This window comes from Quercus lobata, chromosome 8, assembly GCF_001633185.2.
Source record: "Quercus lobata isolate SW786 chromosome 8, ValleyOak3.0 Primary Assembly, whole genome shotgun sequence".
Taxonomy (NCBI): Eukaryota; Viridiplantae; Streptophyta; class Magnoliopsida; order Fagales; family Fagaceae; genus Quercus; species Quercus lobata.
The window spans coordinates 34,756,854-34,777,791 of record NC_044911.1 but is presented as its reverse complement, the minus strand read 5'-3'; the positions used below and the strand labels follow the sequence as shown (position 1 = coordinate 34,777,791).

At 34.3% G+C, this 20,938-nt stretch overlaps 1 pseudogene; it reads left to right on the top strand.

Moving 5' to 3' along the window:
• The first annotated feature begins 5,576 nt into the window (after positions 1-5,576).
• On the top strand, positions 5,577-19,708 carry LOC115956783 (annotated as a pseudogene).
• The last annotated feature ends 1,230 nt before the right edge of the window (positions 19,709-20,938 follow it).

Genomic DNA, 20,938 nt, shown 5'->3' with positions numbered 1-20,938 from the left:
AACGAGGTTACGTCGAACCTTTGTCTTCTCTAGCTTACTGGATTCCACTATAGCCCATAGCATCAACCAATATCAATTGGTCCTTTCCTAACTACTTCCTAAGCACCAAATAGCCTTCTCACAGATATGGGTATGGTGAGAAAATGTTTTGGTAAATGTACCTCTTAAGGATGTAACAATGGAGAGGGTGAGAGTAGAGGAATTTGGAGAATCAAATGATGAAGATTGTGGATGAGTCAATCTTATTTTTCTCTAGGGTTTCTCTCTCAAAATTCTCTCTAGAAGCTCTCTACAATAAGTGGGTATAAGGGGTATTTATACTAGTGTGTGTTTGGAATGCGAAAGGTCAGATTTTCCCAAACAAAGTGGTCTGGCGACTTGGCCTCGCAACTGGACTGAGTTGAGAGTTCAAGTCACGAGCTAACTGCCTGGCCAGCTTAGGACTTTTGTCCTATAGTGTAACAGCTGGCGTGACTCTTCAGCTCCTCTGCATGCTTCAAATGTGTGCCTCTTTTGGCAACTTGCCAGCTGCGAGCCAGTCGCGAGATCTAGTCACGAGGCCCTGCTGAGTTGCACACTTCTAAGCTTTTCTTCACACTCTCTCATACACTACCCTTACATGATTCCCACCTAAATACAGGATTTCTAAATGCTGAATTACAAGCAAGTTGGTATGGAATAAAGCCAACAAAATGGTTGTTTAAATTCAACCTTACAAAAGTTTTAAAAAAAAAAAAAACACTTAAAAATACAAAACTAAATCGAATCAACCTAAAATAAAGTTCTAAAGAACACAAAAAGTTATCAACCTAAAACAAATTTGCAAGAAAAATTAAAAAGTCCACCAAAATTTGAGAGAGAAATAACCTTTTTGTGAGGAAAAATTATGGATAGAATGGAAGAGTGAATGACAAATTTACGCTAAGAGGGGGATAATAAGAAGAAACAAAATAAAGTGAGATAAATGGAAAAAGGAAGAGTGATATTAAGGTAAAGGGTTTGGTAGAGGGTTTGGGGAGAAGAAAAGATAAAGGGAATGAGAAAGATTGGAGAAAGTGTAAAATATTATATTTTTAATTTTTAAAATATAAAAAAGATGAGAATATATAAATAATTTAACAATACAGAGGATCTCATCTTATTTCAATGTTGAATAAAATAAGATGAGAAAAAAAAGTAAAAAAAAAAAAAAAGAAGATATAAAAATAATCACTAAATTATCCAAATCATGTTATGTAATAGAATAATATTATTTTTTATATATTATATTTAATTCTTTATAATACAATAGGATAATATTTAACAATCAAAGAAAAAAAAAACTTAAAACACAAAATAAATCTCATCAACCTAAATTATAGAGTTCTAAAAAACATAAAAATTTATCAACCTAAAGCAGAGATGTAAGAATAATAAAAATAAAATATACCAAAAAATTCAGAGAGACAGAGAAAAATAATCTTTTTGTGAGTGAAAACTATGTAAAGAATGGAAGAGAGGATGACAAATTTATAGTAAGAGGGTATAAATAAGAAGAGCCAAATAAAGGAAGATGAAGGAAAATATCAATAATGATATTAAGATAGAGGGTAGTGAGGAGATGAAAAAGTAAGAGAGGGAGAAATGTTAAAAGAAAAAAGGATAATGACATGGATGGACGCTGATGTTGCTTAACTGGAGCATAGCAACAATAAATGCTATACTTCAGCTTTTAAGATATATATAGATATAGATTAGCTTTCCTATTGAAATATTAAAAACTTATTTGATTAAGATGGTCATTTAGGAACTTTCTGTCTCCTTCAAATTTGGGTCAAGCATGTGTCACTTTTGTGAAAGTAACATGTCCAACATGCAAACCATTGGGTCACACACATCTTGTTGGTTACGAATGAAAAATTAATAAATATAAATCAATTTAAGTATCAAATATATTTAAAAAATTAAATGACACATCATGGTTTGACCTCGGTTGAACCTCGGTCCAACTTCAAAAACCTTGAACTTCTCCCTTCTTTTTTTTTTTTTTTTTTTTGAGAAAGAACTTCTCCCTTTCTTGGTTCATTAAACGGTCTGAGTTTCAAAACCGTAGTTACAATTACCAAGCTTATAAAGTTTCATCTTATGAAAATTTATTTATTTTACTAGTAGATAAGAGGAGTTTAGGAATCGTTTTGAATTAAGATTGAACTTTTAGTACCACTAGTTGTTAATCTGTGCTTCGCACGGTTTTGTTTTCATTTTAGTTTATAAACTTCTATTTATCACAAATAAAAAAAAATTTTATTATTGTATAGATAAGTTTTTTATTATAGATAAAACTTAGGTAGAGTACCTTAAGTGCCGTTCCTTAAATTTCTCTCTTAAGATTTAGCCATGTGGTTACTTAACTAAAAAATACACTTTCATCCCATGAGAAAAAATCCACATGGCAGAATCTTAAAAAGGAAACTTAAAAAACAGCACCTAAGTACTGTACCTAAGTCTTGCTTTTTTATTATTATTTTGTGTTGGCTTATTTTAATTCATAGATGAAAGTGATCTAGGGGAAAAAATCTACTAGTCCTCACCTTATCTACCGTATATGCCATACAATAGCTAGATAAACAAAAGGAGGGCATGTGTCATATGTTTCCAAAATGCGACGTTGATCTCTACCCCTTTTTTGCCAATGCGTCTACAATCTGCACAACCATTTGCTTCACAGTATGTATGAAGTAGGTGAATGGTCCAATTCTTAAAATCAACACAAGAAAGTAAAGCCAATGAAAATAACGAAAAAAAACAATGAGAAAGATGAGTGGAGGAATTTGAGAACCCCGTCAATGCAAGTCAATATGCATCTCCAATAATTGAGCTTTGTGTAACAAAACTACTATTTAGGTTGTAGAAATTTATGTCATTGCCCTCAATGGTTTATTCATGAATTGACATGAGATAAGTGTTAGAGATATATTAGCCCATTAACATAGGCCCAAGCTTAATTTTACTTTGTGTGCAAGCCAAGTCTCCTACTTGTAATAGAAGTCTATTAGTTTAGGGTTTAGTCTACTATATATACACATGTTATGATTCATTGTAACATAGGATTAGTACTATGTCATAATATATTATTGATGTAGCCCTCTAGGGTTTCCTTCGTGGATGTAGATCGTTAGGCTGAATCATGTAACTCTCGTGTGTTAGTGTGTTCTATACTTTATACTTTTACTTCCGCATCAATATTAGTATATTCAACATGGTGTGTCAATACTAATATTTAACATGGTATCAGAACCACTTTCTTATGGCCATGGTTTTCTATCCTTACAGTATATTTAAGAGCAATCTTTGTCTTCCTTGGTATTTTTTTTATGCTGCGTTCATCTTCTTTGGCTTCCTACTACTGCCATCAAAACTCTCTGATATAGTCATGCCACCGTTAGAAATCACATCAACACTGCAAGACCATTGCCTTCCTCAAACTACCGTCACAAAGCCAAACTTCATTTAAAGGATCTTCTCAACCTTATCAAATTTCAAGATTTCATCAAGCTTCCATCTTGAGTTTGAGAGGGAGTGTTAGAGATATATTAGCCCATTAGCATAGGCCCAAGCCTAATTTTACTTTGTGTGCAAGTCAAGTCTCCTACTTGTACTAGAAGTCTATTAGTCTAGAGTTTAGTCTACTATATATACACATGTTATGATTCATTGTAATACAGGATTAGTACTACATCATAATATATTATTGATGTAGCCCTTTAGTGTTTCCTCCGTGGATATAGGCCGTTAGGCTGAACCACGTAACCCTCGTGTGTTAGTGTGTTCTATACTTTATGCTTTCGTTTCCGTATCTATATTAGCATATTCAATATGATGTATCAATGCTAATATTTAACATGGTATTAGAGCCACCTTCTTGTGGCCATGGTTTTTTGTCCTTGCGGTATATTTAAGAGCAATCTTTGTCTTCCCCAGTTTTTTTTTTTTTTTTTTTTTTTTTCTCAGTTGCATTCATCTTCTTTGGCTTCCTATTGCTACCGTCAAAATTGTTTGGTATAGTCATGTCACCATTAGAAGTCGCATCAACACTGCAAGACCATTGCCTTCCTCAAACTACCGTCACAAAGTCAAACTTCATTCAAGGGATCTTCTCAACCTTATCAAATTTCAAGATTTCATCAAGCTTCCATCTTGAGTTTGAGAAGGAGTGTTAGAGATATATTAGCCCATTAGCATAAGCCCAAGCCTAAGCCTAATTCTACTTTGTGTGCAAGATAAGCCTCCTACTTGTACTAGAAGTTTATTAGTCTAGGGTTTAGTCTACTATATATACACATGTTATGATTCATTGTAACACAGGATTAGTACTATACCATAATATATTATTGATGTAGCCCTTTAGGATTTCCTCCGTAGATGTATGCCGTTAGGCTGAACCACGTAACCCTCGTGTGCATTATGTAGAGACGTCAGTTGAAACGGGTTGGAGGATCTTCCTGTCGCAAACAGGTCTGCAAATACCAATTACCTTCTGCAAATACCAATTACCTTGTGGCTTAATAGCATATTGCCCCCTACGTGGAGTTAATTTTTAGACTTTAACCCCTCGTACAATTGTACTTATACTTGACACTAATATAATAAAATCATAGCACAAAAATACTCAAATACATCATTCAATAAAAGCAAATACTCGTATCTATCGATTTCTTCGATCTTTTTATTTTTTTATTTTTTATTCTCATCTTCTCTATGTTACGTCATCTAATATCTATGGTAAGCTTCTGTGTAAGGGACATTATCCTCATGATGAACAGTTTCTATTTGGGCACAATTTGATATTTGATATTTTTTATTTCTCATTTCTCATTAGGGAAAACTTTCATTTGTAAATTTCATAAATTAGTTTTGCTGCACCAATTGTGAATTGATTTTACGTAGTTTAACAATCGACAAAAGAGAGAAATAAATAAAACCGAATATCTCACTCAAAGACCGAATATCTTTCTATTTTGCTTCAGCTTTTCCTTTTTCTCTTCAGTGTCTAAGACACGCCTAAGACACCTTCCAAAGAAAAAGCAAGATGACTTTTGTGCTTCTAACAACAAAGCCTAAACAGCAGGAGTTGCTGAAATTAGATGATCAGCAACCACACCGACACTGTGCTTCTAACAACAAAGTAAATTCTACTTGTGCGTGTGCTTTTTTTCATCATGGTAGTAGAAAGTTGAAAAATGGGAGCAATCACCGTAATTAAAGGATGGTCAGCAAACTGCATGCTGTGTTCCATGTTCATCTTGTACATACCAGTACTTCTGTGTTCCTTCCATGTTTGTTGCGCTGATAGAGTTTCTTTGAGGTATGGTGAGTGGATTAGAGACTATGAAGAAACTCTGGTTTCGCCTGGAAGAAAGTTTGAATTAGGATTCTTTGGTCCAACTTGAAGTTCTGGAGACAAAAGATATGTTGGAATATGGTACACGTCGCATAAGCAAATAGTTGTATGGGTTGCCAATCGTGATAGCCCGCTTATCAATACTACTACTGGAGCTTTCGGATTTACAACAGACGGCAACCTCACGGTATTAGATATGAGTAGTGGGAAGGTTCATTGGTGTGATCCGTGTACAACTACAGACAGGATTGTGAATCTCACGGATTCTGGAAACCTGGCGCTATACAATAATGAGACAACTCTATGGGAGAGCTTTAAAAATCCAACTGATACATTTCTCCCAAACATGACTATGGATGTAAACTCGAAGTTGACTTCTTGGAGAGACCGTGATGACCCTGGAACCGGGAACTTCACTTTTATGCTAGATACAGTAGGAAATCCTAACACACAAACCGTCAACAAAGAGGGGATGATTTACTGGAAAAGCTTGCAGGATGGTGCGTATTACTCTATCGTCTCAACGACAGAAGGTCAAAATCGTCGTGGTTTTGGGAATGCAAGGTTGGTGATGAATTTTAGTGGGAAAATAGATTATTGGGAACAGAGCACAAACGGGACTTCGTCGTTGTCAGCTGCGGATCCGAGTGACAATTGTTATGTTTACAATTTTTGTGGAAAATTTGGTTGCTGTAATTTAAACAATAATAAATTGCCATGCAAATGTTTGCGAGGGTTCATGCCCCATGTTGCTCAGTAGTGGTATTCTGGAGATTTTTCAGATGGGTGCACCAGAAATTCGATGTCCTGTGGCGACACCTTCTTAAACTTAACGATGATGAATATATGGGGAAAACCAGAACAAAGGTATCAGGTTGGAAACGAAACAGAATGCAAAGAGTTCTGCCTTAAAAACTGCGACTGCAATTCCTATAGATATAATCAAAACTTCTCAATGCCATGCTGGATTTGGACGCAGGAGTTGGTTAATCTTCAAGAGGAGTATGTTCATGGTTATAACGTCTCCATCCGTGTAGCGATTTCGGATATAGGTACTGTACTAACTGGTCGATTTTAATTACATAAATTTGCTTGAACCTACTAACGCAGTATTGTACTTTAGGAAATTTAGAAAGCGTCTTGAATATGAAGTAGAAAGGTTAGAAAACCTTCCAGCTATTTATAGTCCAAGCCCAAGTCTATACAAAATGTTAAAGAGGCACAATAATAGTACTAACGCTCTGTTTGTTTCATTGGAAAACTTTCTGTAAAGATAGTTTTTCACATTTTCCAGTGTTTGGTAACACAAAAAAAACTGGTCAATGGAAAACTATCTTTAGTCAATGGAAAATCTTAATAAAAATAAGGCTTGTTTTCTATAGGTTGTTTTCTAAAAAAAAATTTTGGAAAACAATCTCTCTCTCATGGTACACTCTCTCACTCTTTCTCTCTTCCCTTTTCTTTTTCTTTCCTCACACCCTCACTGTCACTAACTCTGGTCTCCCCTCTTCCATAGATCTCTCCCTCTCTCTCTCTCTCTCTCTCTCTCTCTCTCTCCATGTTTCTCTTCCCCTTTATAACACAGTTCTCTAATTAGCTTTTTCTTTTTCCCCTCATTACTCAGTAATTATTTCATTCCTCTCTACCAACTTGCAAAGGAGAACATATTTGCAGCGGTAATTATTTCATTCTTCTCTACCAAAATCCCAATTATTTACTTTGAATTTCAAACTTGATTTTATTTTTTTCTCTAAGAAATTTTTGGTTTGATGGATTGCAGGTAATTCTTTTTTGCACATAAAAGTGCTAATAAAATATAAAAAATAAAAAAGAAGAAGAAAGAATGAATGAAGTAAAAGACGAAAATTTTAAACATAGTGCCTATACAGCTTTAAATTGCTTTTACATAGGATAATCTTTACAGTAAATTAATAATATTGTTATATAATAAATGATAATTATTCAGGGAAATTGTATTTGTTGGTAGATATATTATGCAGATACTATGCAGTAATAATATATTATGTAGATACATTATACAAATATATAATTTCGAGTAATATTAAAGACATACAATTAGTGTACCAGCAAAAAGAATAGACAATTAAAAGTTATTGTTATTTGTACTTATTAAAGATGTATTCCTATGTCAATTTTATGTATATATACAAATGGTTGAGATATATATATATATATATATGTGTGTGTGTGTGTGTGTGTGTGTGTGTGTGTGTATGTATGTATGTATATATGGACGTTACTGTCCATATATATGAGCAAGATGAGTGATAGAGATCATGAAAATTTGACAACTAATTTTGATTGTATCTATTGTCAAAATTTTAGTATGAAAACCAAATTCATTTTTTTTTAATATATATATATATATTGATTACATTAGTTAGTTTACATAATACACATGTTTTAAATTACACAAGAAATATAAAAAATAAAAATAAAAATTTGCATACCAAACACCAGAAAACATTCTCAAGCTTATTTTCAAGGTCATTACCAAACACTGAAAAATGATACAGTTTTCTAGAAAATGCTCTTTGAAAAATGAACAATTTTTCAGAAAATGTTTATGTTGAAACAAACAGAGCGTAACTACTAACAACTTAGTCAATTTATTTATAATGAATTTGACAAGGAGCATGGTTCTACATAATAACCAAATTATTTTTTCAAGATGAGCCGATAATTGAAAATATCAATTATCTTTACTGAACAAAATATAAAATGCTAACCCAATCAACCACGGCCCATGGGACTATGGGCTGTCGGTTTGTGGACAGATGGATTTACAATTCTAGGCAATTTCATTATATGTAAATAAGACCAAGTTTTATTTGTTTGAGTTTATTCACAATTTGAAACTTGATATTTCTGCAGAACCAACTGTACAAAATTGTGAGCCTTGTGGTACAAACATGATCACTTATCCACTTAGCACTAGCTCAAATTGTGGTGATCCTATGTACTTCAGTTTCGATTGCAACACTACCTCTGGAGGTGTATTGATTTTTCTAGTAACCTATGCTTTGGTAATTTTTTTACTTCATACCAATGTTTGTTTACTGTCATAGGCATGGAGATTGTGGACCGATGGCAAGATGTTGGATTTAATGGATGAGACCCTACGAGATACTTGCATTGCAGATCAGTTTGTGAAGTGCCTAAATATTGGTCTCTTATGTGTACAACATGACCCAAGTGATCGCCCCACCATGTCAATTATTATCAAGATGCTTGATGGTGAAACTGTGAACCTTCCAACTCCCAAACAACCAGCCTTTTCCATAAGGAGAGACCAATCCAGCTCAACTTCTTCTAGTAGACCGGAATCAAATAATGAATTAACGAATAGTCTAGAAGGACGATGATTCATGGTTACGGTTCTCTTGAATCTCGTTATTCTCTTTATAATTCCTCTTGCAATCTACAAGGAGATAATGCAAATATTTTTCCTTAATTAATTCCATTGCTGTATAATTCAGGTAACTATAAATCCTTTCCCATGTTTGGATTTGAAATGTCTTAAATTGCGGTTGGACTATTGCTATTTTAAAGAACTTCTTGTATTTATATTTTCTATTAAATTTTTTACCGTATCTACCCAAAATCCCCTTGCTTCTGGTGCAGGGAATTGTGTAGGGACTGTATTAGTGGTTCAGAACTTAGGAAAATCGCTTGGGTTGCTTAGAACAACGAACAGGTGGATAACACCTCTACAAAGAACTCAAGGTTCTCAAAATAGCACTTAGGGCAATCAATTCACTAATCAAAATCAATCAATGAAGTCTATATGCCTATTTATACAACTGTTACTTCATAATTGTCACTAATTGGCTGTTAAGTGTTAGGATATTTTGTATATTAGGATCTTGAACATAACAAATTGTAATTGAGCTAAACGATCCCATGCACCTATCCCCATTCAATTTAGGAGATACTATTGGACCAATTTATTCTTTTATTTTGTGTTGTATTTAGTAGAATTTCACGGACAGTGATTGTAAATTGATATTATATATGTAGTATCTAATAATGATTTTCAAAATTATATACATAATAGTAGTGTAATAAGAAACTTGACGAAACCAATATTATGAAAATTGCAAGAAAAAACTATTTTAGTACCTCTAAATGGTCAAACTAATATCCTATATGTTTTTATAACCCAAGCTAACATCAATAGCACCACTACAATTCATCATTTCCATGTGTAAGTATGAGTTACATACTAGTTTCAATAATTACCAACCACCACTAGAATTTCATTTCTCTTGAATAGATATTCTGCATTAATTTGTGTGTTGACAAGAATTATTCAATGCAAAAGTTTCCATTTTGATGGCTTCAACTAACAACAATACTATGACCAGCACAATTTATACAATTTTTAATTTGCCATAACTCGCAAAATGGTGAGTTGTGAGATGTGAAGATGTGGACTCACATGAACCCACAATTTTTTTTTCACAACTCACCACATGACAAGTTGTGGCAAAAATTGTGTAAATTGTTGTCATCCTAGTATTTTTCTTTGACTAATTCTGTTTACTATGCTTGTGACTCTACTTTTGGAAATGAGGACAATAGAATATATAATGTTCAAACATATTGATTTTTCATATCTTATTTGAAAAATAAAAACATGAAATCGATAAATTTATTGCATAGGTCACAATAACAAATTTTAAGTAGGAAGTAACAAAATAATTTTTTCTATAATTAAAAATAAATAAATAAAGAACAAACAATTTGCATACTTTACGAAATAATATCCTTACAAATGTTTTTTTTTTAATAATTTTTTCAAAGTTGGACTACTCTTAAACTCTATGGTATAAATTGAATTTTTCCTCTCTTTTTTTTTAAAAAATTTTTTATTCGTTGGTTACAATAATGGAGGGGTGGATCTGAATAGTGTTTTCTCCTAATAAAAGAGAGTAGGCTATACCACTAGAAAAATAATCAACTCTAGTTCAAATTTAGTCCATTTTATTCATTTCAAGATTTAAATTAGATTTTTTTTAAAAAAAAAAAATCTAAAGGTGTACTGACTTCTACATTATTTGTTGTATATATATTCAAAATTTGTTGTATCTCTAGTATAAAAAATATATATTATTAATGATATTATGGTATTTAGCATGCATGACTCTAAAATTTTTGCTCTTTTTTTTTCGGTTAACAAATTCTTTTCCCTTAAGTCTTTTCAATAATTGCCAACCACCATGAGAGACATTTCTCTTGAATAGTTATCCTACATTAATTTGTGGGTTGACAAGCATTACTCAATGCAAACATTTCCATTTTTATGGCTTCAACTAGCAACAATACTAGGACTAAAACAATTTAAATGATTTTTGCCACAACTTGTCACGTGATGAGTTGTGAGAAGAGAAGATGTGAACTCAAATGGATCCACTATTTTTTCTTCACCATTCACAGCTTGCCATGTGTCGAGTTGTGGCAAAAATTGTTCAAATGGTTGTAATCCTAGCATTTTTCTTCTACTAATTCTGTTTACTAGGCTTAAGTAATTAACTAGATGCTTCTGTAAACAAAGTCAATAAAATAATAGTAATTAACTAGATGCTTCTGGAAACGAGGTCAATAGAATAATAGAATATACTACAATGCAACAGATCGCTTTTGATCGAGTGTGATCAAATGGAATATTTATGTAGGAGCATGCATTTGCGGCAAATATATAGGAAAAAATTGCCAAACAGACTATTTGTGGGAAAAAATTAGACGCGTGGCATGTGTTCAAAGTTATTTAGTAAGTTAGACTGTTTTTGAAAGTCGAGTTTGGCAAACTCAATTTTGGGCTGAAAAACGAACACTATAGTGGCGTTTTTTTAGTGGATATAGCAGCGTTTATAGAAAACGCCACTATAGGTTACCTATAGTGGCGTTTTTGAAAAACGCCACTATTGTGTATGTATTCCAGCCCAAAGTCAAGTTTGCCAAACTCGATTTTCAAAAACAGTCTAACTAACTAAATAAGTTTCAACGCGTGCTGTCCGGCTAAAATTTTTCAGAATTTTCACTGTTTGGCAAATTTTGCCCAAATATATACAAGTGGGTGATCCAAATTCATAGAAACCAGACACTATTCAGAAACAAACAAAGAAGGTGGACTTAGAAATATTACTACATGGGTTTGTCATTTTTTTGAAAAGTCTGGACACATTCGTCCAAACTGTTACAAGTTGCAAGCTGCAAGCTGTTAAGAGAGCAAACAAACCAAAGTACCTGTGCCTCAAGCACAAGGTCCTATGGTACTCATTGGTCAATTGGTAAAGGCTCTAAACCTTTATTCCAATCCTAGAGTTGGAAATCATTCCCATGTGAATAAGAACTCTAATACTCATGGTGCATCTAAAAAGTTTTTGATGCAAAATGCTCAATCTAATTGAGTCCTTTTGACATGGTCCTTGTGTTTCATTGTTATATTCTTTGTGACCATTGTTTTTTTTGTTTTTTGTTTTCTTTGTTTCTAGGATTTGCATTGCATAACATTCATGCATTTCATTCTAAGTTGTTTTTGTCTATTTTTTTCAAATATATATATATATAAAATAAAATAAAATAAAATAAAATAAAATAAAATAAAAGCAAATTGTGTTTTGCACTATTTTCTTGGTTTTGAAAACAATGCTGGTCAATTTATTTTCACATAACATGCCTTTTGTACTTTGTTTAGCTTTAATGAGCTTATTTATTGCACTTTACTAGTTGAAACTTTGTAGTGCATGTTGTGTGGGAAAGATGTTTATGGTTTTGACCACTTTGTCTTGATCTTAAAGTCACATGTCTTTGACTGTCGAACTTGAACTTTTTGAGAAAGGCATAAATAACCATCTCACCACTATTCACTAGCCAATCATGAACACCTTAGTGCATATCGTAAGATTTTGTGCCCGAGAAAGTGTAGCACATGCATAAAAAGATCATAAGGTGTAGCCTCGGTTTAATTGCTAAAATTGGTATGTACATTATTGGACTTATTGTTAAATCAAATAAATGCTAAAATTTTTGTACATTATCCCAGCTATTTTAATAAGTTTCTGAACAATTAAAATTTGTGTGTACAATATGAGGCTAAATCAAGAAACTTACATGATTGCAAGCTTATGATCTAGGAGATGTGGGAGTTATATGATGTAACTCTTTAGGTGATAGTCTCTTTCAAATTCTATGTGATGAATTTTGTAGACTTTGTGTTTAATTGCTATTCACATATCACCTCACATATATCTCAAGTTTTTACTAGTTGCATACACTACACAAGTTACTCTTTGCTAAACATTGTACATGTTATTGTGTGTGTCTTTGGTCTGACCAACCAAGTTTGCAAATACTTTGAGTTTTTATGCAAAACAGATTTGATACTTGAGAATTTATGGAGAATATTTGAAAATCTTAATTTTGGGAAAACTGGGTTTAAAACTTTTAGTTTTGAAAAACATTTCATCACATACTCATGCATTTTGTTCATCAATTTCAATGCATTGAGGTGTTCCTAAAATGTAATTTTTTTTTTTTTTTTAAACTGTGTTTTTCTCAAAAAATTTGTGAGTCTCTGTCTGTTTCAATTAATCGAGTTTGTTTTTCAATCAATCAAAATTGGTTCAAAAAATTTAGATGAGCCTCTATTTGTTTCGATCGATCGAATCTAAGATTTCGATCAATCAAAAATCATATGAGAAGTTTTTAAAAACTGATTTTTAGTTCAGTCAAACATTTTTTCAAAAAGTTTTTTAACTTTTCTCTCTCCATACGACTTGGTCAAGGCTCAATCTCAATTTTTTGTCGTTTTCATCCATTCTTTTTGCAAGTTTTTCCTCTCTCTAAGCCGGTAAGTCCATTATACCCTTCCTTTTGCATTTATTTTCATGTTTTCATGAATTTCATTGGGATTTTTGGCACTATTCAAATTTGGGGTTTTTGATGATTCAAGCCTTTTTTTTTTTCTGAAATTGATCAATGGGTTTTTGTTCTAGAATGTTACAAACTTGATCTTGATGGTTTAATTTGATCAATTTGATGAATTTTGAGAAATTGAAATTTCTAGGGCTTGTATGTATCCGAATTGGGGATTTTGTTCATTAGGTCCAAACTGATAAAATTGGCTTGTTGGTTTGATGTATTTGATCATTATAAATTGTATTCTATTGTGTGTGATGATCAATTGATCAATTTTTTCAATTTGAACAAGTGGTTCTCTAAAATTTTTGGGATTTTTGTTAGAAACTCTATGCTCAAGCCAATTTTGTGAATTTGAACTTAATTTCACTGCCTAAGAGCATGCATCATGACATTTAACTATTCATGCATCATATAGATTTTTTTTTTTTTTTGGTGCTAACTTACTGTCTGCCCTTGGTTTTTTTTTTTTTTTTTATATTCTGCTTTGTGTCTTTGTCCTTATCTTGGCACCATGCCTAGGAAGACTAGAGCTCATAGGACACCCTCCACTTCCTCTGAGTCTCCCTCTAGAAGTGAGTTGTTTAGGAATGACAAAAGCAGAGAGGTTTATGAGAAACTGAACTGTAAGAGAAAGATTTGGGATGAGCGTTCTGTTGTGTTAGATGAGGTTGATCCTGCCATTAGGGCAAACTTTGAGAGTAGATGCTGGTTGTCTTTGTTAGAGATAGATCATCCACCCCCGACCGCCCTGATTAGAGAGTTCTTCTTGAATCTCTCTTGTCACATCTATGATTCCAACACCCTTGTTAGGAATTAGATACGAGGTGTTGAGTTCACCATTACCCCTAGGATAGTGGCTGAAGCTCTTGGGGTTCTGGTCGTTAGGGAGCCTGTCTATCCTTATGAGGAGTCTCCACCCCTTAATGGCGTTATGTCATACATCACTGGGTCTTCTATCTAGTGGGGTTCAGATCCTCGGATCACGTCTGCTGAGTTTATTGAGACTACCTCTCTTTTCTTTAGGATAGCGTGTCATTCTTTGTGGTCTATTTCTCATCTCCACACCATCCCTCTTGAGCGATGTGTTTTTTGTACGCCTTTGTTTCTAGTGCGTCTATTAATTTTCCTCATTTGTTTCTTCGTTCTTTAAATGAAGTTCATAGGAGTTCTGCTGTCGCTCATGCTCTTATCCATCCTATTTTCATTCATAGGATTTTGTTGTTTCTCGGTTTAGTTGATTTCCCTGCTGGTGAACTCATTCATGTTATAGCTTTTATAGGTGCCACCTTCCTTAGGCAGAGGGCTGCTCACTTGAGAGTTGGTTGTATGCATCCTAGAGGTGAGTCTTCTGGTGTTGTACCCGCTCCTCCCTCTTCTATAGGTGCTGATACAGCTGAGGCGTCTGGTGCTGCTGCTGCTGCTGATGTTGATGTTCCTCCACCAACTACTTCGGATGATTCAGACATTTGACGTATGTTGGATCATGTCTTGACCATTCAAGTGGCTCATGGACAGATTTTGGTGGACGTGCTCGATGAGATCCATGCCTTGCGAGAAGAGTTGGCATAGTTTCAACGATCCTCACCACCATCTCCTTTTGATGATGGATTTTGGTTGCCCTTTGGCATTCCGTCACAAAAAGGGGGAGTACATTTAGGGTTTTGAGATACTTGTAGAGGTTTTTTGTTTTCAGGGGAAGAGTTTTTGTTTGTTGGAGCTTGTGGAGATTAGATTGTATCTAGGTGCTTCACTTTCTATTTACCTTTTTAGCTCTTGATATATTTTTGTTGGGCTATTCATGTTAGGGGGAGATACATTTTTGTTTTATATGTTTCTTGTTTCACTGCTTATTGATTTATATTTATGAGTTATTCATTGATATATGTCTTTATTTTGTGTTGAGTGAAATCAAGAATTTATTTTATTTACTTGTATTTTCCACACATACGTTTATGCGTTTTGTTTAGTATTTCAGTAAATATACAAGTTGATTCAATTGAGCTGCTGTCTACACTTGCAACTAATGGATAGTAGTTAGGATTGGATTTGTTATAATGAGCATTTTTTTTGTAAAGGGCTTTTCTTTGTAAACTTTGAGCTTTTAGTTGTGTTTTGTCACGGATTGCCAAAGGGGGAGTTTGTTAGGTTCTAAAGACTTAGGAACTAATGTATTTAGAACTCTAATGTGTATTGTTGGCAAACCATAACCAAAACAGGCTGTTTACTCTTGTTTAGACTTGCTCAAAGTTGTGTCTTTTATGTAAAGTTGGATTCAAGCTGATGCAGAATTGATAGTGCATTTCGGCCTAGTTTGATTGATCGAAGTTTAGGCTCGATCAATCGAAATTCGGGTAGAATGCGTTTTTCTGCAGAATTCCAACTCAGCCCTAGTTCATTAAAATGTTTAGGGTTTTAGGTTTTTGCCCTAGGTATATAAGGCAAACCCTAGCCACGTTTTAGAGGTTGCTCATATTGCGGTTTGTGTAAATCTTTTGTGAGATCTGTGAGGAGTTTTCCTTTACACAAGTTTAGGGTTATCAAGAGGAGATTTGTTCAAGAACTTGATGATCATTCAGTTGCTGCCATAGAAGCTTAAAGAAACACAAGCGGGTGTGCTTGTACTTGCTGAAGAATCCAAGAAAGAAGGAGTCTGTGGTCTCAGAGCTTACACGTGGTCGTGTCAGTAAGTTTCTACTAGTGGGTAGCAATAGGATGTTAGTGGTCTAAGTCCTATTGTAAAATTTTGATTCTTTCATAGTGGATTTAGGTTTACCTTGAGGATAGTTAGGTTAAATCCTCCCCAGGTTTTTACCGGTTTGGTTTCCTGGATCATCATATCATTGTATTATTTATATTTCTGCTGCTATGCATGATATGATTGTTTGATTGTTTGATTGTGATAACCTAGATCTGGAATTTGGACTAACATGATACTTCCTCTATCCCATTTTGTTTGTCCTGTTTGAAAAGTCAAATTTTTTAAAGGAACATCATTTATTATTTTATCTACCTTTTAAAAATGTATAAGTTTCTAAAACTACCCTTAAATAAATTTATCAAAAAATTGAATTAGTAAATTAATAGGGCTATAATAGGAACATTAGTAAATTAATGACTTTTATTTTTAGAAACAGGACATTATTTTGGGACATCCTTAAATGTAATAGAGGACAAATAAAGTGGGACGGAGGGAGTATAATTGTTTGATTGTGATAACCTAAATTTGGAATTTGGATTAAGTAATAACTTGACTAATTAACTAGGTTAATCCAATTGTGTTTTAAAGGGTCTAAAAAAATACAGTAGGAAATTCAAGAAAGAGCTCACATCGTTGTTTTATCTAGCCATTCTTAATAATTGCATTAACTTAAAATTATCCAGCTTGAGCACAAAATGCACCATATATTTAGGTTATTATGAGACCAGGACTTGCATAATCAATAGTACCAACTTAAAATATCCCTTCTTATCAAAAAAAAAAAATCACAATATCCTTGGGCTTTGGCTCTGTTTTGAAAGACGAGGAGTTGAGTCTGGGGTAGGTCTTAGGTTCAAATGATAACAATATTAGTTCTAAAAAGGAAGGTGACAAATGGTTTTGTTCTGATTGATATTTAATGTGTTTTCAATAACAAAAGTTACTAATAAAAGCAGTGGAATTTTAGAGGACTGCATATGATTACATTGCCCGTTGATATTTGCATTTCTTTTGCAGAACTGACAAAAAGAGATTGTGAGCCTTGTGGCACTACAATAATTCCCTATCCACTAAGCATCAGACCAGATTGTGGTGATCCTATGTACTCACATTTCAATTGCAACGATACCACTGGCCAAGTTAGCTTTGGGTTGGCCGGTGGTACATATCCAGTCACAATCATTCAACCTGAAGAACAAACATTTACAATTAGAGTGAATAATTATACAGCTATTGATGTAGTGAGAAAGCTTCTGGAGCTCAATCACTTGCCATTTAATGTGACCAAATCATATCTTTCATCTAAAGATGGAATGTTAGGTGAATTAGAAATCCGGTGGAAGCCTCCATTATCTCCAATCTGTAATTCAGTGAAAGACTGCGATGATTGGCCACATTCAACTTGCCATACAAAGAAAGGTGGAACAAAAAGGTGCATTTGCGACACAGAGTTCCAATGGGATCCCTCAAATTTCAGTTGCACTCCAGGTTAGAATCCTATATTAATGCACAATATGATAACAGTGTGCCCTGTACATTTAATTTTGCTTTGTTAATGAACGATAAATTTTGTAATGCTGCCAAGAGTATAAATACTCAGAACGATATTGTCAATGATAATTATGAAATCATAAGAAACCCCTCTTAAATTTGAAACCCGTCTGCCACTAGGATGCCTAGATAGTTTGTTCTAGGCACTCACTTATTCCTTTTCCTGAAATGAATATTTTTAATATTTATTATCGCAGACCTAGATTGAATGCAGGTGGGAAACCCAACCATTTTATCTTGACAATGGCCCAATAGTATTCATCTTACATATTGTTTTCTTTCATTTTTGAAGTTGTGCACAACGAGCTTGCAGTGTCTCAAAAAAAAAAAAGAACCTATTACGTGCAATTATCCCAGTGATTGTTGCAACTTTGATGGTTATTGCATGCTGTTACTTATATTATTTAAGAAGAAGAGAAGTGGCCAACGGACAAGGTAACTGGTGCAAAAACAACCATATATCCTTGTTTCAAAATGACAATATTTTGGTTTCTTCCATAAAATTAGCTAGCAAGAGACTGAAGTTAAGATTAATCTTTTAGAATTAGTTAACAGGGAAAGAAATCAAGGAAACGCAGCATTTCGACTGTATGACAGTGAACGAAGAGTCAAAGACTTGATAGATTCAGACCAATTTAGAGAAGATGAGAAAAAAGGCATAGATGTACCATTTTTCAATTTGAAAAGCATACTAGCTGCTACAGATTACTTCTCAGATACAAAAAAGCTTGGACAAGGGGGCTTTGGGCCTGTTTACAAGTTATTAACCTTTTTAGTACTCAATCAATATAGCATTTTGTTTACTAGTTTCTAATTAATGATGGATAGTGCTTATGGTTGTGGGAGTTTCCTCTCAGGGTACATTTCCAGGCGGACAAGAAATTGCTATAAAGAGGCTCTCGAGTGGTTCAGGGTAAGGCTTGGAGGAATTTAAGAATGAGGTTGTTTTAATTGCTAAACTTCAGCATCGGAATCTTGTTAGACTTTTGGGTTATTGCATAGAAGGAGATGAAAAAATGTTACTCTATGAATACATGCCAAACAAGAGTTTAGACTCATTTTTATTTGGTTAGACTCCAAACCTGAAATTATATTATCTTTTTACTTACCAGTAATTTAGATTTGAATGGTTACTAAAATATGTCCTGAAATGGAAAATGGCATGCAAGATCGGACTCTATGCATGTTACTGAACTGGAAGATACGCTTTGACATCATTTTGGGAATCGCTCGAGGGCTGCTCTATCTTCACCAAGATTCTCAGTTGAGGATTATTCATAGAGATTTGAAAACAAGCAATGTTCTATTGGATGAGGAGATGAGCCCCAAAATTTTGGACTTTGGCTTGGCAAGGATATTTGGAGGCAAACAAACTGAGGCAACCACAACCAGAGTAGTTGGAACTTAGTAAGTTTGATGCAAATGATTGATTATGAAAGCTCATTGTTTGGACTTTGAATTACATTTTTCAATTCTCCCATCTATGCTCCCTAATTCACTGAAAATTTAAACAATTTTTGTTGTGCAACGGCTAAATGTCTCCAGAATACGCATTGGATGGGTTTTTCTCAATCAAGTCTGTTGCCTTCAGCTTTGGAGTAGTTGTACTTGAGGTTATCAGTGGAAAAAGGAACACAGGATTTCACCAGTCAGAACATGGTTTGAGTCTTTTAGGTTATGTAAGTATGTTGTATTAGTAAACCAAAGAAAACGTATGTTGCATCAAGTACATATAGTTATTTTTAATTTTTCTTGCACTCTACTTATTGCCAATTCAATTTTCAAATTGTCTCAGGCATGGAAATTGTGGAAAGAAGGCAAGGCTTTAGATTTAATGGACCAAACAATACATGAAACTTGTAATGCTGACGAATTTTTGAGGTGTGTTAACATTGGGCTTTTATGTGTACAAGTGGACCCAAGTGATCGTCTGACAATGTCGAATGTAGTTTTCATGCTTGGTAGTGAAACTGCAACTCTCCCAACTCCTAAACAACCAGCCTATGTTGTAAGAAGATCCCTTTCTAGCGCAACTTCTTCTACTACTAAACCAGAAAGTTTGAATGAATTAACATGTACCATTGAAGAAGGCCGATAATGGTGGATCACATAAGGGCTCTCATGATTCTTGTTTTATCTTTATTAGTCTTGCAGAAGCTTCTAGTATTCTCACTATGGTTCTCATAGGGACAATTACGGCATATTTCTTGTCTGTCATATTGATACTTTTTTTATATTGTCCCTGATAAGTGATAACATTGAATCCAATGTAAGTCTGATTGTTTCCTATTTGAACCTCCTTTGTATTTATTGTACTTCAACTGATTTCTGATTGTCTCTAACTCCGACCAACTGCCTTCATTTATTTATTCCTATTATTTAGAAGCCTAGAACTGCATTATTTGCAATTTTCATCAAGAGGTACAGTCAGTCTTACATTTCAGTTGTACTGTTCACTGCCACACTAAGCAGGAAGAGATTCAAGAGAATGATATTCACATGTGTAAGGTTGAATTTATTCAACCATCTAATTGGCTTTATTCCGTGCCAAATTTGCTTGTAATTCAGCATTTAGTAACCCTGTATTTAGGTGGGTTTGATGTAAGGGTAGTGAGTGAGATAGAGTGAAGTTTGCTCAAGAGTGTGCAAGAAAACAGAGACTCGCGGCTGGGACTCACGGGTGACTCGCGGCTGCAAGCCGCCAGAAGCAGCACACGTGCCAAGCATGCTGGAAGATGAACAGTCATGCTAGCTGGAGCACTACAGGACAAAACAGGACAACTGGCCATACGGTTATCTCGCGACTGGATCTCGCGACTTAGTCAAGCCGCGAGCCACCCCTGTTTTGTAAAACCCGACATTTCACATTCCTCTCCCACTCCAGTATAAATACCCCTTTTACCCACGATTGAAAGAGAGCTTCTAGAGAGAATTTTGAGAGAGAAACCCTAAAGAAAAACAAGATTGATTCACACACAATCTATACCTTAGAGACTCTTCAAATTCCTCAACTCTCTTCCTCTCCATTGTCAAATCCTTGAGAGGCATTATACCAAACCAGGTTCTCACCATCATCATCATTGTGAGACTGCTGTTTGGATTTCTGGGAAGCAATTAGGAAGGAGCCAATCTTCATTGGTTGATGCTACGGTCTAGTAGCGGAATCCAGGAAGCTAGAAAAGAAAAAGGTTCGGCGCAACCTCGTTGAAGCAAGAAGCTTGGAGGGCTTAGGTGCACTGGGTAGATTAGGCTTGGAGGGTCTATTGCTGTCCTTGTATCCCAATTGTATTTTCTAGTGGATTGATTACCGCTTGGAGGGCGGCGGAGAGGTTTTACGCCGAGGGCTTCGGTTTCCTCTTCGA